Here is a 25,323-nt window from a genome sequence, read left to right as displayed (position 1 = left end):
AGCCTGCTGTATGTCCTAGGCTGCTAAAGACATTGATGGACAGATAGAGTCCAAAATGATGAGACTAGCTGATGAGATCTCAGGGAAAATGTACAATGGTTTGCAGGTAGGATAATCACTTATCCCATAGTGTTCTTATACTTTCTAAAGATCTTTACTGAATGGAAAACTGATGCTATTCATTATGCATGCATTGCAGATTTACCATTAGGCCAGTAATTTTTCTAGCATAGAAAAATATCACCAAGGAATTCATGTTTCAAAGGAGATATAAGAAACTCTGCAAGAGTCATCAGTGGGATAATGTGCCTTTAGGGATGGGGGGAGAGAAATATCTACCTGTCATCTTAAGGCTAGAGGTTTTTTATTCCACATAGCTTGGATGTTTCAAGATATTTGTACTGATCTCTTAGCACAAAGTGAGTTAACTGTGATATCCGAAAAAATGTGATTTTGTCATACAAATGTTTTTCTGCTTGAAAACTAATTTAATTTCTTTTGTATACTTTTGCTTTTTTATGAGTTTGAGGAAAACTAAAGGAGCTGAAACAGAACTATACAGGGTTACATCCTACTAAATCAGTTTGTATACCACTGGGTTATAGTCACTGCACTTTTTCTGAAGCTAACTTCTCAGCTGAATCAAAGATTATATAAAAACACCACAATAATAATTTTGAAATAAAAGATGTGCGTGTGTCATCCAAAGCAATGCCCAAATTGTTCTGTTGGGCTATAATTTCTTAGCAGCAGTTCTCCCATTCTACAAACCTGTTATTTATAAGTGAATTAAACAGCATCATCAGATGACTTAACTGACTCTGAAATTGTAGTATGAGGAAAAAAACGGGAGTGAAGCGCCAGACTACCAATTGAAACATTACTGTAACAATGTCCGAGACAATTGGAGAACAAAAATGCTCCATACTTCTACTCAAAACTATCAATTAGGGAAAAATAGATTATTCATTAACATGAGTAAATAAGCCTAAATATCTCTATTTGAAATTGGACTTTTTTTGTTGTTGTTGTTTAGGCTGGTGCAAGTTATCAGATTGCCATACTTCTCTCTCCTTTCGTTATTTCTATTTCCTCTCCTTATGTGCTCCCCATAATATTGGATCACTAAGAAACAGGTTTATAATGGTGTTTTGGTTCCTAACTCCTGTAGATATGTAAGATGTCCAGCATGCTGTAAACTCCATTCCTAGAAGCTCAAGTCTTCTGTTAGTTCTGAGTAATGTTAACTATTGTGCAGTGGGAAAGCCCGAGACCAAAAATAAGACCCACGTATTGATGCTTTGAGCAAGACTACATTTCATAATAAAGAACAGAGAGCAACAGTGCAGGCATATAATATGTTGCTGAAGAAGGCATGGGTCTGCAGTACATCCTGTGTCATATCCTGTGTCAGCTTGGGGTAAATGTCTCCGACAACCCAGGACAAGAGAAACCTTTGCTTAGGTGACTGAAATGAACATCAAGTGTCTGAGCACAATACCATCTTTATTAGAGAGATGGTTTGGGTAATATCAAGATAGAGAGCTGCCTTGGGCAGCAGATGGATGGGGCAGCAAAGCAACCACGGCTGGCAGCTGTTGCTGCTAATAAAGGAGGTGTGAGGGCTTTCGGGGTGATGTCTACCAGAAGCTGAAGTCCTTCATTGCTTCCAACACCTTGGTAGCAGCAAGTAGCAAACCCTGATTCACCGCCTAACCTCTCATCTGGTCTCTTCCCCCTATCCTTCATTTTGTCAGAAGTTATCCAGCGCTGGCCCCTCACCCCTGTGATAAAACAAGCAGACAAAAATAAAGCAAAACTTCACAAACCCCAGATCTATATTTCTGCAAAATCGTGAGCTGACTCTGCTCTGTTACACAGTGTAATGACAGAATAACTCTGTTGGATTCTCTAACAAAATGTACCCTACACCAGTGTAAAATTGACAGCCTAAGATGCATTTATGACACCTAATACTATAAAATCTGGACACTTCGCATGCTTTGTGATATCCCACAGAGGCAAAGAAGGAAGAATTATTTTACAACTGGGAGTAAGAGGCACAGAAAGGCAAAGTGACTTATCTAGGATAACATATAACACCTGTGACAGAAAGAAACTAAACCCAGGTCCTTTAATTTCCAGGCTTATGTTCTAGCACTAGATAATACTTCCTACTCCAACCCTGCAATCTTGGTATTCTCATCAATTCTACATGTTTTCAAAGTAAGATTTTCAGAAATGTGTAGCTTTGTTGTTGGCTGAACTCTCTCTGAAAATGTGTTTTATCAGTGGAGCCACCATTAAAACAAAAGGAAGGTCTTCTCTAATCTATCCTGAACTAAGCAAAAGCTCAACCTCAACCTCATATTTCTTGTGCACACACCCACTGCACCAGAAAGGCAGGACTCTAACAAAGTCAACTGAAATGTTTATGGTTTTCAGGACATTTTACAGGGTATCAGCATTTTCAAGCATGATTGCTGCAGGTGTCAGTTAGTAGCAAGCTATTGATTATACTAGCTGCTTATAGAAAGAAAGCAGCAGGAGCTCGAGCTGCCCTTGCATGAATGTATAGTATTGTCTGACCTTTCACTGCCAGTTCAGCATTGCACGAGTCTCCAGCTGCCAGCGCTGTATTGCTGTCTAGGGTCATCTCAAACAGCACTAGTGCCTACCTTTGGGCTTCCAAAAGAAGCCCCAGGTCCATTCTCATGGTTCAGTGACCAACAGAAAGGACAAAGGATTCCCAAGAGCCCCTATAGCCACAGACTCCAACTGGCATCTTTGAGTAAGAACTCCGGACATTTATCCACATTGACAAGAGCTGCCAGCCTGTACTGGTGCATGGGGTTATTCCTCCCCCGATGCAGGACTTTCCCTTTGTCAGACTGGATGGTTTTCCTGTCAGTCCATTTCTCCAGCCTGATGAGGTCCCTCTAAATGGCAGCGCAACCACTACTCCAGTTTTGTATCATCTGAAAACTTGCTGAGGGTGTGCTCTGTCCCATMACCCAGGTCCTTAATGAAAATGTTAAACGGCATTGGCCCCAATATCTATCCCAGGGATACACCACCGCTGACCACCTTCATTTCATTTTTCATGTTCATTTTTTAAATGACCTTCATGTGAGATTTAGACATTCATCTGACCTAAGTCTATCCATGTAAAAGTTAGCTTTTTTATCAAGCAGGTGGTCTAAGTTCCCTCTAAAGCCAAAGGAGAGAGGCAGTGTCAGGAGGATTTGTGTCATCCTAGAGGTAGGTACCTGCCCCATACAGCTATTTCTCTCCATTGACTCCAGGTTCAGCCTTGATTACTGTGGTCAGACAGCTGGCTTTTAGATAACTATAGGTTGGTTAGGTGGATCTTAGATTTCTTTAAAGAATTAAGTGAGCTATCACTAAAAGGATAGATTGAGAAGGGGTCCACATCACAATACCCTAGTGGCATAAGCACTCATCAACATCTTACTCTGATTTGAAGTGTGCTGTAATCAGAGTCCACTCCAACTGGAATTCCACATTGAGCTTAAAAAGGCTTCCTAACAATACTTTTTTGAAATGAACACATTTCTCTACAATTTGCAAAAAAATCTGTTGCCGAAAGTCACCAATTCCTAGGAAAATGCATGCCAGCATATTCTGTTAGTCAAAGCAGCGTATTCTGCAGAAAATATATAATAACTACTTTAGACAACTTGATCTTTGGTTGTGTCCTGGCTGTACCATGACTCAAGAGTAATCATTTCAAGTGGGCTTAATCCCCTGTGCGCTGCCACTAGATGGGTGCTAATAAGGATTGTGACCAACAGCTCAAACAAAGAACAGGGTTTTTTTTGTTTTTTTTTTAGTTCTAAAATTTATTGCTTGACAGATTACTACTGAAGGGAAAAGTACAGCAAAACCCACGTGTGCCTTGCACTATGCACAGTTTCATCACTTGATAAATAAGCCAAAAATAAAGCAAAATGAAAAACAAAGTCCTATCAAAATGGAATTTGAGAACATCCCAGAGATATACACTATGGAAAGTTGGATGTATTTGAGATAAACAGCAGATGGCATTCTCAGGTGGTGGGAAAGACAGAAACGTGAATTTAGAAATGTTAAGACTTTTGTAACTGCCGAAAAAGTGTAACTGTTGGAATTCAGCAACAGATAGTCGAAAACTCTGTTTGCAGCTTTGGGGAGCACAGCTGCTTTGCGTCTTGTATCGTCTCGGTGGAAATCTAAAAGCACCTTGGACTCTTTAAACCAAATATGAGCATCTGCTGGTCAGAATAGCCTCAAACATCCCCAGCCACCCACCCTTAGAGTAAAGCATTGGTAAGGGCTATACTTTTTCTATACAAAAAACAGAATTACGTTGGACTACCTTCACTTGGAATTATCTTAGAATAAAGCAACAGAAGAGCAAAGTTATGTCCTCTAAGAGACTAAATTGTGCTTGTCTCTGCAAGTGCTTATTTTTCTCAACAGGAAGGTCCTGGAGGTTTAAACGTGTGGTGTAAAGAAAACAAAGCTGTATGAGTTTCACAGCCGGCCCTCAGTTTTGTCTCTGACTTTAACTGAATCTCATGCTACATATTACTTCATCATGTTCAGTCTGAGGAGAAAAAAGTTTGATGTTGAGACAGCTATCTATGAACAGGGTTATGCTGCAGATCAAAAGCACCCGAATAGATCTTACTTGGAAGAAAAAAATACATTTTTTAGTCTATTTTTTTTTTACAAATAAATAAATCTGTTTACTTCTATCCCTTTGCTTAGAAAATGCCAGAATAGAAAAATAAGGTATTCAATGCTAATGATTAGTCATGAAAAGCAGTGGGATGTTCAGTGATAAAGAAAGCAAAAGAGAAGAACAAAAGAGCATTTTCTGGTAAATCCCAAAGAAGTTTATGTGGTTGAGCTGCTTGAGAAAATAATAAAAAAAAAGGGCTAGTATTATGCAGACTTTCAAGTCAGCACTGGCAGTCGTGGCCTAAGTGAGCCGGGCTGTGAGGTCTGTTCCCGTGGAGGTTAAGAAACAGAAGTGCTGTGCCGACGGCAGACAAAGCTAGTAAGGAAAAAGCTAAGTCTGAAACCTGCTTTGTGCAAGGAAACTGAAGATAAGATAGACCTAAAGAGGGGGAATTCAGGCAAAGATAAGGGTGAGTGATACTACAAGGCAAGTAGGGAGGTTTACGAATGGAAACATATTTTTGTTTATTTTTATTATCATGATAGTGATATTTAAAAGAACAACAGGAAAAAAAAAAGCAACAACATTTCTCAGAGTGCCAGAATTAAGTAATGCAAAAATCTGGACAGAACCTTGAGTGTCCAAATATTAAAGAAGCTTGATAACTCTCAGGTGTCTTTGAGGAAAAACAAATACACAAAAGAAAGTCACAGAGGATTCGTTTGCCTGTGTGTGTTAATGTTTAACAGATGCTAAWACTTACAGGAGTGCTATGAGAATTAATTAACGAGTGGTGGTAGAAGTAATCTGAAGAAGCATTTTTTTTCCATACAACGGACATATTAGCAAAGTTGYACTTTTGCCTTTGTTAACTTTTGTAGTAGCTAAGTGAAACATATTCTTGGGTAGAAAGGCAAGCAGAAGTGTTAGACCTGCATTTGCAATAAAATGTAATGAATGTARTTCAGTCAGAACTGTGAATTTCAACGTGTGTTACGTAAAAGATAAAATAGCTGTGGTTTCTTATTTATTTCCACGTGTATATGACAAAATAAAGGGAATGTCTATCACTTACTGCAAATAGTGAAATCAAATTATCTCTTGGGAGGAAACCTTTTGTTCTCTGCCTGGAGAAGCCCCAGCTCATCGGAGTCCTTCTGCGCGATGGAGGTTACTTTCTTCTACTGTACTATGAACAGTAATTAGCAAAGAGCGTAATTTCTCTGCCTCAGTTCTGCTTACCAAATTTGGAATGCTAAGACTGCCCCAAACACAAGAAAATCAGCTGTGGACGTATTATGACAATTGAAGGTTTATGTGCACATCCTATTATTTTTGCACATGCTTCTCCCTGTTTTGATTGTCCTGYGGTTCAACCCCTGCTTTTGGTAATAGAAGTAATATCACCTGTGATACCGTTCTCCTCGCCTCTTTCTGTCTGTGCTGGTGACAGTGTGACACAGTTAACATTAAAATAGTTACCACTAATGTTCATTGTGCGTTTTTTTCTTTTTGCGGCACCCAATGCCTTTGTTTCCTGTTCTTTCATTGGAAGTATCAGGCTCCAGGGGAACCCAAGGGATGGAGAGGAAGATTAAGCATCTAAGCATCGACATCGACTCGATACCCAGACAGACGACTGGACCAGTTTGTAGCAGAGCAAACTGAGCTAGACACCAAGGCTACACTCCAGATTTGGAGTGTCTGTTTTGTGGAGCAATTAGCGGTAACTTTATTTGTTGCCTAAATTAGTGTTTGGGCTCTGGGGAACAATCGCTGTAATTGTTTTTGAAGATTCTCCACTTCCCTTTTCTATTCCCTCCCTAATTCTTTGTGAAATCCCGGGGATGATATATGAATCTAAGGGAACTCACAAGTTTTGGAATTCAATCAAAGCAGTTGCTAATTATTACTATTGTAGGGAGATTTCTTTTGAGATGGAATGTGATATATTTATAAATATTCACATAAAATTATTCTTCCCAGTAGTGTTATTGCATGACCTTTTAACCATCTTTCCGTGAGGTAAATAGTCTCCTCACTATTAATGAGTAGCAAGAGTTGCTAAAACCTTCCATGCGGTGACTTTTAGCTCTTGCTGGCAAGGCAGTCTCTTCAGGAAACCCTCATTTATTTAGCTGCATATGACCCTTTGACACTTCTTTCTGCCTTTAGATCTCTAACAGTACCATTAGAGGTGGTTCGAAATTGGAACTTCTGTTGCAAAGGAAATTCTGATATTTCAAACGGAATCAAAAGAACCATAAAAGGTGTGTGATTAAGAGTTACTGTTCCATGTGCATTATAATAAGAAATGAATATTACCAAATCATGTGAAATAAAGTGAAAAAGGACTAGGGCAAATCTCATTATTTCCTTAGTCCTCACACAAGTTTAGTATCATCTGTCATTTCTCACAGATTTTTTTTCTGATTAGATCTTAAAAACCTCTTGCTGTTGAGACTCCACAGCCTCCCCAAGTAAACTATTTCAGTGCTTTTTTAGCCTCACTAATGTTAGGCTCTTCCTCGTGTCTAACCTGAACTCCTCTTACTTTACTATAAACCTAGTACTTCTTGGGGCATCTATAAGAGTGTATCCATCCAAAATTAAAACAAAAACCATTCTATTCCCTTTCTTTTTTTTTTCTTTTTTTTTATCAATCTGGTTACATATCTGAAGACACTAAGCTAAATAAATTCAATTCCTTCAATATTTCCTCATATTTTTTATTTTCTATACTACTAATCAGTTTTGTTCTTTTTCTTGAGTAACTCCAAAAGATCTTCTCCTTCCTGAAGTCTCATGCTCTGGACTGTAAACAGTGCTCCAGCTGAAAACCCGTAAGTGTTAACTAGAATGGGAGGATTATTTCTCCTTTAAATGAAACACAATACAAAATTTTATGTTGTAACTGGAGATTTAGTTTAGTAAAAATCCAAATGTGAAGGAAAGATTCAAATGTCCCCTTCTGATAAGATTAAAAAACTCTGTTTCAGCTTCTCTCCTAAGCACCATTGTGTTGAAAGAGGATTTTTTGGAGAATCGTGTTGAGTTTGACAAGTCACTATTTTCAAGTCACAAGTCACAACGAAAATTATGTCAGAAAATTTTAGATTGGCTCTGAACAATTTCAGGAACTTAAAGGAATAAATTGGTGAAGTATAAAAAGAGAAGGGGGGAAGAAATGAGGATATAAGCCTGCTGAGAATTACTCCCAAGAAAGTTTGACTCCAGAATGACAGATTTTGTTGACTCCATGTTGTCCATTATTATTTTGCTACTGTTTTTGAGTTTTTGAGAAAAGGGCTCAGCAGCTGAGCTGTTGGGGGGCCATATAAAACAGTGAAAGAGAGCAAAGTTTCTCATTGCAGTTGTCCTATACCTCTGCTGACTGTAGTCTCATTTAGCAGGTCCACTTTCATATGAAAACATTACAGATTGCAGTGATTTACCATTATTTCCTGCCATACTTAGAACTTACTGTTCAAATTCCCTACTGTCTTACAATGGTGCACTTTTATTTATCTGAAAGCACTACCCAGGGGCCCAAATAACAATTAAATTGCTTGAACATAAAGAGAAATGTGGTACTTGCCCAGAAGAGTTTACAATATGTTAGTCAATACTATTTTCAGTAGAGCTGAGGTACTTTAATAGCAATGTTGCATCAGATAAAACATCCTCAAGGACAAGAAAAGGCATAAAGGGCTTTGGATTTTGAAGATGTGTCCATATAATTGATTTTTTCCCTTCTATTAGCCAGTCAGTTGAATATTTCCTTTAACCTCTGCTAATGTTGTGTGTCTTGCATTGTTTGGTCTTTAAGGAGAATATTTCTGCAGAGCGTTTGCAGACAATCCATGCAGGAAAGTTAAAGAATTTTTGTAAGCCTGCAGACCCCAATAAAATGCTAAGAAACAAGGAAGAATAGCGTTAACAGCTGTAACAATGCTCCTTCCTGCTACAGTAAAAGGACTATCCCTGAGTTTGCAATGGTCAATGAAGCAACTAGTAACATTAGCTATTCTGGTAAAGTACTTCTAAAGAGTGAAATCTTGTGCCTAGCATAATAATAAAGAAGCAGGTAATCAGGATGGGGAGAAAGTACAAGGATGCAGAACATCACTTCTCTATAGAATGCCACTTGTTTGTTATATCTTTTCTCCCTGCGTTATTCAGACTAAGCTCTTTAGGGGATGTGTACTGTACTTAAATAGCACCTATTGCAACAGAGGCTTTATCTTTCAGTCAATAACTGCTGCTATAATAAGCGGGTTTGAAAACAGAATGAGGAGCTTGGGTTAGTGGCTGAATAAAGCAAACATGAAAGTAAAAGAGAGGCAAGGGAGAAAAAAGAAGATTTTTTCTTTTTTCAGGATAAAGAAAAATGCATTTTGGAACATTGCACAATTTGACCCAAAATGATTTTTGCTGGAGTTCTTTAACCCCTTTTCCGCACAATTTTTATTTGATAAAGATGTGTTTTTATCCCATACGCATGCATCCTTTTCTTTTTTCAGCTGCAACTATAGCTCGATTCCACTTGCATGTGCAGATATTTTCCATCCTCTTAAAACTCCATTTTCCACTGAGCTTTCTATTAGCTGAAAAATGCTGTTTAATTTAAATAAAGATTAATAATAGTAGTTTCTTACTTTAATAAGTGCCATTCCCATGGTCTTAGAGTCATGATCTCATGGTCATGAGTCCCATGGTCTCAATCAACGTGGGAGAAAGTGGACAAYGGGAGTGCTCCCAATGCCTTCTGCTCATGGAAATGTTAGAAGGACTTGTGTGCTTGCTGCCCTTGTGCCTGTGGAAATCTCCTGCCTGCTGGCTTATTCAGTCTACAACATGATGAAAAAACTTGGCTTTCRTTTTACCCTCTTCTGCCGCCCCTAACTTCCAAGGATTGCTCTTCCTAGTAACACAACAGCATCCAAAGCTTGCATTAAATCGTTGCATGCATCTGTAGCCAGCCTCCGTCTGCAGTAGATTGACTGACACAAGAATGTCATTCCAATTCAGTAAAATTCACGCAGTTTACACTTCCTATTGATCTTTTTTGATTATTTTTCCTTTTAACTAAAGGAAAAAGGCTTGTCAAACTGCCAGCAAGTGCCTTTGTTTCTGGGGCGTAGAAGAGCTCTCTAGAATACAGGGTAGACTGACAGTTATCATTTCCTTTCCCTGCAGACAAAGCTGATAATATTTCCCGGCACTTCTTGGTGCTAGAGTGATAAGAAAAATCACAGCCGACTATTGATAGCGACAAAAAAGCCTGAGATTTAAGGAAGCCCTACGAGTTATGATAATTTAAATGGGGAACACAGCAAAGTGACAGATTATCTTCAGAGAGCCAGCGAGATGAGTGGATATGATGGAGGAGTCTAACTTGCTTGAAAGGGTGAATGGGGGCAGATCAGCTAACGAAGGCAGCAAGATCTGGAATTCATTGTTAGGTGCCTTATCCAGATGTCACAGTGAATAAAATAATAACACCCTTGTTGCTTTGTACTGACTGATCACTAACAACTCTTAAGCACCACTATGAGACTGATTGCTGGCCTTATCCTCTTTTTCACAGATCAGGTGAGATCTCTCCAGTATGTTGCCTTTAATCTCAGTTCTATTCTGAAGCATACGCTATCACCTACCTTTGGAGATTAGGTCTAGTAAAAGGGAATTTATTTGTCCATTTGCACTATCAGCAGTACCTTTTGGCACCTGACTCCAGCATAGGGCGCATGAGAACATAAATCAGATTTCCTTTTTCCAGGTTTGGGTGTACGTTCCTATTGAAGCCAACTTTTGCCATTCTGGCTGAAAAATGACGTCTGGCAGAGACTGCAGTTCTTAGTTCCCTCTACAGCCTCCCCTGAATGAGCCTTGCAGTCATTTCTGAATTGTCTCATGTTTACTGTGCAGAATGGGGAATGTTGCAGAARAGCCACATTCGCTGCCCATTTAACAACCAGTGTGTATATGTATTTTGAAAATTGAGTCCCTCAGGGCCACTTCACAGCTGAAGTATGTTGCAAATAACTCTCGTTCCTGGGCCAGGTTTTACACTCAATATGTGGGGTTATACTTTCCCCCTCTCTTTTCTTCTAATTTAACTCAGATGTGAGACACCAAGGTTTAAACCTATCTGGCTGAGATGATTTGAACTCATATCTGCCATCTTTCAAGGGGTTTTCTAACCAAGAGGCCTGAGGAGAACTGTCTGATTTCTGATGTTAGACTGCATGCAGGTGCAATTAGTGCAGTTCCCACACTGGGTTTTATCTCGGGACTGGAAGAGGTTTATGCTGACGGGTTGTCTGAACCTGATCCATGGGAGGATGCACATCAGCCTGTGCTGCCCGGATTAACGAGTTTCCTGCAATCCTGCTGCAAATCCAGCGGCAGCGCTGATATTTTCTGGAAGCTCTAGACCCACTGCTTAGGTGTGAGAAATTCATGTTGGCAGGAATATAAATGCAGGGGAAATTCGCTCGGCCCGTGGGTGGTAAATCTGACCATCTGGAGGATGACTAGGCATGCAGAACATGTGCTGCAGGACTACACTGTGCATGCCCAGCACCATCAGGTTTCACATATGTAGTAAGAGATGGACAAGCAGCTAATGTAACAGACCCTCCAAAAAAATGCAGAAATTTCCAGAAATAAGCTGCTTTTGTCATTGCTGGTCAGGCCTGCTCATGATTCACTCCAGGAAAGATGTTACAAGGAGATGGCTGTGATCTGGGTTAATTTTCCTGCTGGGCTCCCTGCAGCCTGTAAGGCAGAGGTCAAACCCCTGTAGCTCATGACAAAACCTTTTCAGGAGAGGATATGGCAGGACTTTGATAGGGTAAAACAAATTGTATCACACACAGATGTCAGCAAGGGGCAGTGTTTGCTGTGGTCACTGTGTGGCCTCAGTTTAATATAAGACATATCCCCCTTGGAAGACTATGTTCTTTCCACGAAGGGAAAATGGACTTGCTGATCTATTAGATCTTCTCCATCTCAAAATATTATGATTCTGTAATAACACTGGCAGCACCTACTGTCCACAAAATAATTCATCTCAGAAGAGGATTTGTGGTTCAGCACAGTGTAAAAGGGAGAAAAAATGCACTTTGAAAAGCAGCCCACTGCATTTGGGTTGATGTGCTTGTTAAAACTTTGGGATCATAAACTATGATGGATGCAAATTAGTTACCTTTGCTTAATATTTATTTTTTTTTTTCATCCACCTGTGCTTGGAAGAAGTGAGCGGTTGAATAGGTTTTGTTTGAAAGGATGCCCAGTTGTTCTGTAGCTTCCTTTAAGTACCACTTTATTCTTTGCAAAATCCTGTTTCGGGTAATTTCCTCTCAGCAACAGCACAGCAGTGAATCATAAAAGAATGAAGCAGTGACAGCTGCTGCAATGTGAAGGCTGAACCTTACTTTCCAGCTTAAGCTTTGTTTTAGATAGGTCTCTCCTTCAAGGGTCTCTGTAGTTTACTTTAGGCAATTCATTTCATGTCTCTGTGTCTCCTTTTCCTCTTCATTGGCTGAGTTTCGCTTTTCAGCAGTTGATCGACTTGTCTAAATGGACTGCAGTCAGTAATTCCCTGCCATGCTGGGAGGGCATTATCAAATAGGTTTGTGCTAGTTATATTTTTCAAAGATGATTTGGATGATAGAATTGTAAATTCTGTTATAACTGTTGGGAAGGGCAAAGGAGAGCTTTTGAGCCCTGGGGAGACCAGGATGAGAACTGAAAGTTACACAACAAAAATTGGAGAAATATTCTGCATGGTCCATGGGATATTCTAGCATTAACAAAAACAGGTACAGGGTGGTACATTTCTGAAGGAGAAATCAAAGTATAAAAGGGAAAGTGAGGATAAAAGGGAAATAACTTGCTAAACAGTAGTGTGGGAAAGAAAAGATCAGAGACAGTTGAAATCTTACTAGGATGAAGGTGAATGCTGTAATCCTGAAGCAAAAAAAAGTGCATTTCCTCTGAGATGTATTGGTGAGATTGCTGTATTTAAGCGCTGGGTGACAATTATGTTGATATGCTCAGTGTGGGCAAAGCATCAGCTGCAATGTTGCTTACAGGTTTGGGCATTGCAAATAAAAGAAGATGAAAATCATCAAGATTTAGGCTTCTATCACAACAGTCCCCATTCCTAGGAAGGCTAACTCTAGGTTTTCCAAGGCTCTGCAAAGGCAGGCATCAGGTTCAGGTAGAATTTGGGCAATAAGGCCAATGTTGTTTCTAAGAGCAAGGAGCGGTCTTCTACTTTACACTGCTTTTTCAGAAATGTGATTGGAAGTGATTTTTCTCAAGTTCAGGCAGATCTTCATCAGAAAAAATCAGAAAATGGATCTAAATTTCATGAGACAAAGGCCATTGCTCTGTCCTTCTTTTACAGATACACAATGTACAGGATCAAATTTGTTGTGCTGTACAGCCATAGCTTCTGGAAAAAATCATTTTTCAGGAACTTTATCTGAAAGTACATTTCTCTTTCCTCATGTGCCTTTTAAACAGTGGATTAAATCTTAAATTGTGGCTATAGATAGATTACCGCATCCATCTTGCCTCAGTTACATATCTCTCTGCCACTATTTATTGCTCCATCCCTTCAGAAATGCTGTCTGAGCTACTCTTSCTGGTGCCCTCTAACCCATTTAGCCAAAATGACCTAGATTTGGAAAGTGATGTAAGCCACCACACCTGCAGCTTTAAAAACCTGTACCAGGAGCAAGTAATGAGGTGCCTGAGCTGGGCAGTGTTCACAACAGCATCAGTTTAAGGTGAGAAAGGAGAAACTAGGACTTGCTATAAAAATGAAAAATAGCTTATTGAACAGTGGGACAAGTCCTACCACTGATTTCTGAAGCCCCTGTTTTCACATCCTCATAAATATCTAATAAAAACAAATAAAATAAAAGAGCATAAAACAGCAAGAACAACAAAAATCACCCCACAAAGAAGTTCCTGTTATGATTCAGTTGGCAAGGAGCATTATGACTAAGATGTTCTTGGAGAAGAAACTATATTTTTGCCATACACCTTCCAGAAATGATGTTTCTTGGTAGCTGTGTAAGATGTGGCAATATCAGTATTAATTAGTCTTGCTTTTTTATTGGTGAAGGTTCTTTTTTTGAATTATTTTTGCTTTTTTTAAAAAAGGTTTCTTTTCTTCTGCTATGAGAGGATTTGGGAAAATGGAAAAATAACTGTGAATCACCTGCCTTCCTATAAACTGTTAAAAAGGGCAAATCTAGTACAATAAAGCAGAAGAAGAATGCAGGAGAAAAGAGCAGAAGCTTCTGAGTTGTTCCTCCTTKTGTCTAGAGATACACAGAGAATTCAGCACTTGGCCAATTCTTTCTCATGGGCTCAAGATTAAGGTTATCACTCTGAAACTGTAGTTATTGTGAAGGACTAGAAAGGGCTTGAGGACACAATATGTGGGATGAGTTTCTTGTGACTACAGAAAGCAGATATTTGTGGACTTCATTCTTAAGTTTTCAAATTAGAGAACTTGAAAAGCTGAGCATTTATCCATTTGAGAAAAAATTCAAAAAGGAGGCAAAAGATCGAGGGCTCCCCACATTCCTCTTGTACCACCTAAAATCAATCTTCCCCAGAAGTAGACTGCTGTGATGACTTGTCTCTACCTTGCGTGCCTCARAAAAAGAGAATGATCATGACACTGGCAATGCGTGAGGTCCAGCCTTCGCTGAGAGACAGATCCCCCAAAAAGCTTAGAGCCATTGTGGTCTTGGGGTTGGATTTGGCTTATGGATGCTCAGGGGCTACTGTCAGGACTTCAGGGTCATGGGCTGAGGACTGGTATAAGGTGTAGATGAAGGTTGCTAGAGGATATTATGAGTAAGGACAGTGGTTATGTCGGTTTTGGGAAGCTGAGAGTCAGGTCTGGGAAGGTAATGGCGAAAAAGTGAGGAGCATAGAGTTGAAACTGTGGACTGAGGAAACAGAGAAGGAGCAGCAGCTCACGGAGGTGTGGAAGGAGGTGGGGAAAAGTGGGGAAGGCACTGAAGTTTTGATCTGAGGAGGTTTAAATGTACTATGAGAAAGGAGGAAGGATTTTGAAAGATGGCTTGTGGGGTCAAACAAAATGTGGGAGGGGACAGAAACAAAAATGACTGAAATGGTATGACAACCCAGAGTCTTGCTTTTGCTGTGAAGGACAGCCAGTACGCATACCTATAAGCAAAATGAGTAATTGTTTGACTATTCACAAGCTTCTCTTGATTGACTGATGCTCACTTTCCTTTTCCAATGCTTACAATTTTGTAAGGCACTCCACAAAGCAAATGAAGACTAGTATCCTCAGCTCAGAATGCAAACTGCATTCAGTGTGAGAATGAGTCATGAATGAGAGTCTGTCCAAGACACTGAAATTCATTTGTCTGGATGTAGGTACATACAGGTACCTACCTATGCTAGAAGCTGTCGGTTGTCTAAGCAACTTGGAGACATGCTTAGTGACCTTTGAGGTGCCCTACGTTACCTTCCCTCCCAACTTCCAGCCGCTGCTCCAGAACGAGATGAGGTACCATGGGCCCCATGTCATCTCTGCAATGCTGCATTGTTTTGGATGCTCTGTGGTGGCTCAAATGGTACTAGAAGTCATTTGAATCCAGACCTAGGTGTCCATCTTAGAATGAGCTGACTTGTTCACTGAGCTTTGTCGACTGCCTTGACTAGATCTCTACAGACTACAAAGAAACCTCTAGATACCTACATTAGACACCAAAATATGTCTTGATCTCAAGCTGGTAGGCCATGGATCTCCCAGAGGTCCTGTGCTATTTCTGCCAGCCTTATAAAGACTTCTTGGCTGCCTCAGAGCATTTCAAATGATACTGAATGCAGCTAAATTGAGCCATAAGTGTCTAAACAGTGGAGTGGTTATTTATTTATTTATTTATTTTTAATTAGGAAGATTATTATTATCAGCTGGTGTATATGACATTTACACAGTGAAACAAATGGCTGGAGACTGGTGCTGAGGGTTTTGTATTTTGATAAGAGAATGACACTTCTCCAGAAACACAGAGCCCCTAACAGCTTGCTGGAATAGCTCTTCAGGTAAGCACGTCTCCAGCAGATGTCATAGGATATGTCGGTTTATTATTTTAATGTAAAGTCTCACTACTGTTCAGGGAAATTCCTTACAAGGGTAGCTGAAGATGGATGGGTAGCTATGGGCTGTTGTGGAGTTCTTTGAAAAGTGGAGGAGCATTTCTTTGAGGGACACTTTTCCCAGGAAGCATGTCTGTGCCAAAGTCATGATGAARCATGAGAATGATTTCTCTACCCAAAGCGATAAAGGGAGCCAATCTGTCACATCACACATTCACCTGTCTTCAGAGTATGAGCCTTTTGAATGACTAATAATGAATCAAATCCACCTTATAATGAACAGCTCATTTACTCCTCACCAAGCCTGTTTCTCCACCCTGGTACCACTGAACAGGTTTTCACAGTAACAACTCACACARAGAATGGCTTTCAATCAAAGCTGAAGACTAGTGCAGATTTTTATTGATCCAGGAGTTGCATGTGAGACTATATGTCATGTGAGAGTTTTGATGAAAATATCAGAACTGCTGTCACTCTGAATAACACCAAAGGCTGGTTTGCTGATCTCTAATCAAAGTTTTTAGGTATGCTTCAATGACAAGGCCAGTAATTCAGAGGGAAAGTTCTCCACTGGGGGCAATGTCATATCAATCTTATTTAACATCTACTTAAATGCAATTCCTGCTATGTACCGTCAGTACACAAGTTCAGCTATGCAGACAGACTACATCCTTCAACTTTTAACTCCTTGATCGTGTCTGTGAATTATTATTGTCATTTTCATCTGCCTTTTCTCCTTGCCCTTCCTCTTGTCTGTCTTTAGACATTTACTGTGCCATGCCGAATTTAGTCTGAATTCCAGTGAAAGACAAAAATGTGAGTTTGCTTTGTGAAATGCTTTGCGCAATTTCAGGAGGTAGAAGGAGAAGATCAGCATTTGCTTTCTGAGGATGATATGTCTGTATGACGACAATGCATGATTTTGCATTCATGCCCTATCCTTCCCCTTATGCTTCACAAGAAAAGTGAGACTTCATGATAAATTTTGTCACCAGGGAGCTGACTTGATAAATGCATTTTTGGAGAGTGTTTTTCCAAGTATGAAGATTAACATGGAAAGAAGCATGGAGCTGTTTGCTAGAAGAGCTCTGTTTGCTGGCAGTACGAACCAGAATGGAAAAAAAAGTATGGGAGCTTAGTGGTTTCTTGCACAAGTAAAGACAAGAAATTTATGTTAGATGTGTAGCACTAAAAAGATCCTTCAAAATATCTCAAATTAAGTGATTTAAAAATRACTCGATTATTTGCACTTGCTGCTTTAACTCAGGTGGAGGCTTCATAAAACTGATTTTACAATTTGAGCTATTGCCAAGATTAAGATAGCTAAAAAGAATAATTTATTACATTAAACATTCTGTTAAATGTCACAACTGTGCTGGTGTCTTACTCAGAATGTACCAGACTAATATAAGGAAAGAATTTCAAGTAAATATTGAAAGGTAAGYCTTGACCCTAGAGCTAACACTGCCTAATCCACTGCTGCAGGGCAAAAAATTATTCTTCCTTTTCCTTCTTTTATAGAGAAGATGTTTCTCTTAAAGAAACACATTTTGCAAATATTTTAAGCTCCATGTTTTCAGTGCTTATAAAACAATGGTGTAGTCTGCTAGAAAATGAATCAAATRAAATAACAAAATCAACAAAATCACAACTTATACTTTGCCATTTACTGTAACCCTAACAATTCAGAGTTACTGACAGGTTTTGCATAGGATATATTGGTCCTCATCAAGACTGTGAATTCAGGTAAATAGCTTTATTATTATCACAAGTATTGGATTTATCCAGACTTTGCAGTTACAGGTTTGCAGAACAGCATGTTAAAGCTGCATTTATATTCAAAACTCTTATTTTTAGAATTCTGTCAATCCAGAAAATGCTGTTTCATTTTAGTGACTTCATGTGTGATTCATCTTGCCTAATTTTAGAAACCTAAAAGTTAAATAGCTAAATCTGAACCGGTCACTCTGAGATCTCTCAATAGTCAGTAGTGAAAAACAGGCATCTTCTTCAGAGGGTGATTCACAAAATATGTCTCATTACCAGTTTCAGAAATGTAAGAACAACCTTCAGTATTTCCTCATTTTCTCCATTGCCTTCTTTTCTTTCCTTTTAGGGACAAGCTTAAGAATAAAACATCCTTTTAAGAAGTCTCAGTTACAGCGGATGTATCCCAACTTTCAATGATTTGTAAAAGTTATTGGGAAGTTGCATGTGTATGGCCTAAACTTTTAGCAGTAGGAGCTTAAACAGGGACTCCAAAATCTATGCTTAAATAGTAAAAGCCAAAAAAAAAAGTTTTAAAAGAGTAATGTTACCTTCTTTAAACTTGGAGTTCTGGTGAAATAATAAAGCCTAGCAGAAGAATTTTGGTTTTCTCAGTTGTGGAAGCACCCCAATAGCAAAAATAGGAATGATCTCATATAAAGAATCTGTGATTTGTGTAGCATTTTTGTGTTTGAATCGATGTCGTTTGCACAATGAGGATTCTAACAAGACCCAGAATTTACATTTTATTATTAGAGGTTAATAAAAGAGTGAACATTTCACAGCCACAAATACATAAATAAATAGTCTCTGTATTTAAAAATTCCATGAAAATTAGGAAACCAGTTTAAGAACCAAGCCATAATCATCTACTTTAGCAATTTAAGACTGAGATGAAAACCAAGACTTGCTAATCTCTAATTTAAATTAAGCCAGTCAAAATAAAAAGTAAGAATTGTTTATAATGCTGTTGTTTTCATTAAAAACAGCTCAAATTCAAGTGCCCAATTAATTTCAAATTCTCCCAGATATGGAGCTTTGGGCTGAGACTTTAAAATGTATTAGTATTTGTTAAAAATTCTTCTTGGAGTGCTATCAGGAGCAGCAGAAGAGCAGAGTTCTGTTTGGCTGAGAAAATGGTACCTGTCACAGTTATAAAAAGATGATTCTGCCCCAAAGAGCTAAAAATCTCAGTGTAAGAGGTGAGGCAGAGGTAGAATAGATAAGTAAAAAATAAGCCAGTAATAGCTGGAGTGGTTAAAGCATCCCCAAGGCAGCACAACTGTTAAGCATTTTCAGGCACTGGAGAAGGCAAACTTTTATTTAAAAAATGTTATCACCTTCCGTAAAGTCTTGCACTGAGTTTTATTGCACTAATTTCTAGATAGAGAGGCTGCAAAAGACCTTGAATGGAAGATGCAGTCAACAAGGACTCACAACAGAAGCTGTGGGCTGAAGCCAGTGAAGCTGTGTACTGCCCTTCCCAGACTGAAGGATCATATCTGCACCAGGTTCTCCAAAATTTACTCCAGCTCACAGGGGTAAATGTCTGCATATAGCTGCAGAATGAATTCTTGTATGAATATAAAGGAAGTAAATGCTATGCAGACTGGGAGGGCTGGTGATACATCTTGTCTTTCTGGCAAACGGTCATTTTAGATTTTAATTGAATCTATTTTGCCATATACGTTAGCCTTCTGTACCACTTTTTTGCCCCCGTTCACAAAATTGCTGTTTTGCCAGCACAAAGGTTTGAAAAATGTTACCTGAATATTCTTTGAAAAGCAAAACTCTCCCTTGTGCCAAAATAGCGGTCCTGAGTTCATCATGGTTTTTTTAACATCCAGCAAACATTCATTCCTAAAGCTTCATTGATTTTGGAAGTTACAGTTAAGCAATCAAAGCTCTGATGTGCCTTGAGATTGGAGATGCTTGTTTTCAAATATCAGACGTGACATTCACACTTTATATGTTCTGGAGTTTTCCTTTGGAGTAGCTCTAGCCTAGCCCAATGGACTAAATGTACTTTATCAGCTGGAGTGCATGTTCTGACTTAATTTCATCTAAAAGGAATTTGGTTTGTGTGAAACTAATCTGTGTTGCAAAACCAAAGCATGGTATAATCTCTGTTCCTCATTAGAGATCCAATTTACAAACATACTCATCTGAAATGAAACGCTAATGTGGATGGACATGGAATGGCTCTGTACTATACACAAGGTCTTGTTCTTTCCTCTGGCTTTTGCTGTGATTCACTTTAACACTACTTTCACAGACCATCCGTCATAAATACCCCAGAATTCTGACTGTTTTGTCTCCTCTTTTTCACTATACGTTTTGTCTTCAAACTCTCACGTAACCGGACTTGGTGACCACAAGGATAGAGAATCTGGAGAGCCACCTAACAAGACTGTCTCCTTGCTATATGAAGAAATGAAAACTAAGTAGCAAAGCTATTTCTGAAAGCCGCCTTTTAATTATTATGCCCTGGTTTTGCACTTGTAACCTAATTAGAGAAATATAACACACATTTTTTCTAAATTATTCTAATCACATTAAAATGTTTCAGGTAGTCTCACATAATAGTCTTCAGTGATCTGCAGCAGCAGCTCCAATTTAGCAACTGGCACTGTAAATATATTGAGCAGTTAACCCAGGTTATTCCAACATTTTTAATAACAAATACCATTTAATCCTTTAAAAGTGTTTTCTTCCTAAGAAATTTCTACAGAGAAAGGAACCATTTTTTTTCATAAAATGCTGGTATGGCATGTTGGATTCAGCTAGTTGAGAAAAGGATGCACATCTCATTTTCCTTTAGTTTTCATGGCTGGGCCACTGTGACTGAACATGATGATATAAAATCTTTTGATCTTCTGCAACAGTATCAGAGTACATTAATGGTTTGCAGGGTACTACTGCTTTTAAAAACATATGTTTTTAAGAACTACTTTAAGAAAAAATATTAAAAATGCATATATTTATGTATTTCTCCTTATGTCTACCACTTAATGCTTAATTTGATAGAGATAGCACTTGTTTTTTTCTCTCATGAAGAGAGCAGAGCATTTCTAAATAATTGAATTTTACTCTGCCTTACAAATTCTAGCTTTATGTGATAGGGCATAATCACTAAGAAATGACTATGAAATTCTACTTAAGTTTACATGTTTGGAATATTTTTCCATATTTTCTGCTCTCTAACTTTATCTGCAGATGGTAGTTTATTGCATTTTTAAACTGTATAAAGTGTTAGGAATGGCCTTCTCTAGTTTTGAGCAGTTTGCTTATATTGACAGCTATCATTTCAGTGAAATATATTCTTCAATTAGGCGGGTTCTACAGAAAGCTAGTCATTTGAGTATCAGCATCGACCAGTATAAAAGCAAGCAGATAGTGTATTTCTAAGAAATACTGGAAGCCCCATGCAATATATTCAAGGTCTAATTAAGGGAAAATAGACCTGATTGCTTGCTGAAGGTAATAGGAAGGCAAGCTACAGGGTCCTGAAAGAAGAGTCTAAACATCACTTCAAAGTTTGGACAGAATTCCATTACCTAAATTCAAAAGAACAAACAACATAAACTCTATTTAACTTGTTAGGAAAACATAATTAGATGTTTCTAATTTCTTTCTCTGTGTACATTCAGAGGAACGACTCTCACATGGTTGTATGTTTTTAGATATTTCTATTTGCCACTTAGAATCATTTGGGATTCCTTGAGTAGGATTCAATAGCCCAAACTTAGGCACTTGGAGCCAGCTGAGAGGCCATGAAGTCTCTGAAACGTCTGTGCGGTGCTGCGGATAGGACATGGGACTTCAGAGAAACACACACCCTTCTGGAGTTGCCCCTGGAGATCAGGCCAAATCTCCCCTGAAGGCACCCTAGACACCTGCGCTGAAGCAGCTGAATTCTACCTCTTGTGTCTTTGGGAAGATTCAATCCAATATATATATTGCCTTCATGACTAAACTGCAGCATTGAGCCTAGCTTGCAGCACCGGTGGAGGGGATACTACAGCCCACTTCTTGGGCAATAGCACAGTAGGAAAAGCCCAGAAAAAGGAGGACCCTGGAATTTGAGGTCCTCCTCAAGGTGATTTGATCCATGTCAGGAAGGACTAGGGAAACTGCTCAGCCTTTCCTGTTGAAGCTGTGCTACTATGAAGACAAGAATATGAGATTCATGGGAAAAGAGCTCCCCAAGGAAAGGTTGTCTACATAGTGTTGTGGTTTGGGCACTGAGCTGGGACTAATCACAGTGATTTCAAGCCCTTACTCTGTGGAGTCTGCTGGAATTTTACATCTTAAAAAAAAAAAGAAGTGGAAAGGAGGGAAGGAAGGAAAGGATGGAGGTAGGGAGGGAGGAAGGATGAAACAGAGGGAAGGGAAAAAGGAAAAAAGGGAAAGGAAAAGGTAAAAAAGGAAGAGAAAACAAAAGGGAAGGAAAAGGGGGGGAGGGAGGAAAAGGAAGGGAGGCAAGACATCAGGTCTACCTAGATACCAAAATTTATAAAGCACCAGCTATTTGACTGAGACATTTTGATACAGCATTTCTGCCTATGCTGAGCAAAAGATGCCTCTGCTCATTTTTATTTTTACCATGATTATTCTTATTTTTCTAGTATGTCTTATTGCAAGCTATTTTTTTGGTTATTTTATCTCCCATTTTGTGTCTGTTCCTCTGTTGGAGCCAGTTTTGGCTTGCATCTTCCCTTCCGCTCTCCAGTGCTTATTTGTATTTGTTTGGTCTGAAAGTCATATTTCTTTTCATCATACGTCTATGTCCTTTGGGTCCCTTTCCATTATGCCTCTATGCTCACTGGAGTTGGCAGTACCTCCCAATTTCACACAGGTGGTGAATATCCTTAACATATTGTTTATCTCTCTGCCTGATCATTAACGAAGAAATTTAAGTAAGGCCAAGTCTTGTGTACGTCCCAGCTAAAATCCCTCCTGAAATTAATATGTTGCTACTTGTTATTAATATCTTTGTCACTTCTCTTATGAAAATCACAAGTTCTATGCTGAAATTATATAAAAAATCTCTCCATCTCTAATTTCTATGGCTGGTGATTCACTTGGATTATTTACCTAATGTGGCTGTGTAGATGGAAGTGGTCATAATCATCTGGGTAGTTTCCGTTGAGACCTTCCGAGAGCTGCCAGAAGAAATCTTGACAATGGAATGAGTCTTAGGTCTACCAGGGTTTCATCCACAACACACTGGAGCCTTTGGGACCCTTTCCATTATGCCAGAAACAAACAGTKCAATGACATCCAAAGCCAGATTAGTTTAATTTAAATGAGAAATCAGAAGCTTCTGGGAACAGGACTATATTATCTTTACAATTGTAGAGCACGCTTCCATTTTCTCTTCAATCTATTTACATTAAAGCTGAAATAACTGAAATTTGGAAAGCTTTTATTATCCCTGTTTAATCACTCTTGACAATAGGAGCTGTCATAGTTCTCATCTGAATTTGAGTTTATACTTGTGTTACTTTCCAGCTGCCATGGTCTGTGTTTCAAGACACAGATATATTCTATTTGTAGGACTTCTGGTAATATCTTCCCCTATCAGAAAAAAATTGATAGAAACTTTTATTTATATGTGAATATATTGGTTATCGCATCACTTCCAATAAAAGAATAAGCATTTTCAGGCTCATTCCTCACTCACTTTGGACAATTATAGGTTTAGGCAAGAATTTGTGGATGTGGTTTGGAAAGGGTCCTTTTGAACTTGATCCTGGAAACTCTGTGTGAGGACCTAACTCTACAGTGCTGAATTCAGGGGAAGCTTTAGTTTGTACTTCAAGCCTTTCTGCATAATTTCAGCCTGTCTCAGCGAGCAAGAGCCGTGGATTGCTTGCTAATTCCCGTTTGGAATCTGATTCAACGACCAATGAATTCATCATTTCCCCCAAGGAGCTATCAGTCCAAAGTTAGGTATCATTAAATGCCTTTAATCAGCTTCATGTTGAAAACATTGCTACAGTTTTCTTTGAGGACAACAATTAAAAGGAAACATAAAGCATTTAAAAACCCYTAGAAATACTTTTTAACTTAATTCCTGACATCTGGATAGATTTTTTTTTTCTGGATTATTAGAATAGTTGGTTCTCATCTGCTATAATATTTTTTATAACTTTCTTCATCATCTTTCACCATGACGCTTCCATGTCATATAAAACAGTTTGAGTGATTTACTGGCTCATTATGTTAAACATTTTAACAAAACTAGGTTGCTTTGACATCAGGGAACCAGCCAGACATAATGGAATTCTGCAAACCAGCCACATCTCAAAAGAAAACACAGAAAGCTGAAACTTGCAATAATTAAATATATATACACATGTGTGTATATGTACGTCTTTTTAAGTACAGCAAACAAAGATGTGAACAGAAAAGAAAGTAGATTCCCAGTTAAGGCTGAAATCATATCCCCAGCATTCTGGAGCTGGATAGCATGTCCTAGAAGTGTATTATGATGCCCTGAAGGTAACTCTGTATTACAGGATGTCTCACAGGGAGTTATGGCTCCAAATTTTGGCCTCAGAAGTGACACTGGATAGCTTTTGCCTGGACAGTCTGACCTTTCTATTATTGGTATAATTAGATGTGTTATTAGTTTGGCTTGTAAAAATAATCTTGACTCGTTGATGCATTTTGGAACTTAAAACTTTATTGAGGCTAGAGGAGTCCCATAGGCCCGGCAGCTGGGAGGTGAAGAGTACACAGGGAGAGCCAGGCCCTCTCCCAACTAATGCATATTTTTTTTCAGCAAATAACAGGGGCGGACAGTGAAATGACTTTGTGTTTTGTGTAGTCAAGTCTGGACTTCAGCTCTGCTGAGCTCATCATCTTGCTGTTGAAAGCTCATGTTGTTATAGAGGAAGGCAGCTCATTTGAACCAGAAGAATTAAACAAAACTGAAAAAACCACCCTGCATATGCTAATGGGAGCCACTTTGCTCTGCTTGTGAAATAGGTTTATGTATTTTTTTGCTATTTTTTCTTATTGCTACTACGGTTGTGACCAGGCTTTCATGTTTAAGGGAAAGATTTATTTAGGATCAGGGCTATCAATGTCACACTACAGTGCTGTAAGGACAGAAGAAAAGTGCCCGTTTTCCTGATATTACTGGTATAAAATTACTGTTCACCATCTCCATATCGTAAGTGACAAATCAAATAAATAGGACAAAAAACTGGAGCAGTCCAGCACTTCACAGAGTGAGGACATAAGGGACCCACCACAATCACTGAGTTCACTGCTGCTAATTYTTAAAGGATATCCCACACTCCAAATCCACGTAGAAATGGTAATTCTCTGAATTCTGYGAGCATCCACCGAGCCAAACTACACAAACTCCGTGTGAGGGACTGCCTGATCCAGCCGTTTACATACTCTGTGCTCTGATGGAAAGGCAGAGAGGGAAAGGTTTGCCCAACATCACAGAGAAGGGCTAGTAGCGTGGCTGAAGCAGAAAGCTGGAGCCGTTAGGCACCCTGCCCTTCCCACCACGGCAGGCTCATCCTCCCACCTCTGCCTCCTTCCCGCGGCTCCGGAGGCGARCGCTACCACCGCGCCTAATGAGTGACCTTGTTCCTCCCTTCAGCATTAAACCGTCCTGGCGCTGATACTCCTACACTTTATTTTCCTACACAGCAGCACCAGCTTAGTGTTTAATTTGG

The sequence above is a fragment of the Apteryx rowi genome, unplaced genomic scaffold, assembly GCF_003343035.1.
Source record: "Apteryx rowi isolate R43461 unplaced genomic scaffold, aptRow1 scaffold_9, whole genome shotgun sequence".
NCBI lineage: Eukaryota > Metazoa > Chordata > Aves > Apterygiformes > Apterygidae > Apteryx > Apteryx rowi.
This window is presented reverse-complemented; position numbering follows the sequence as displayed.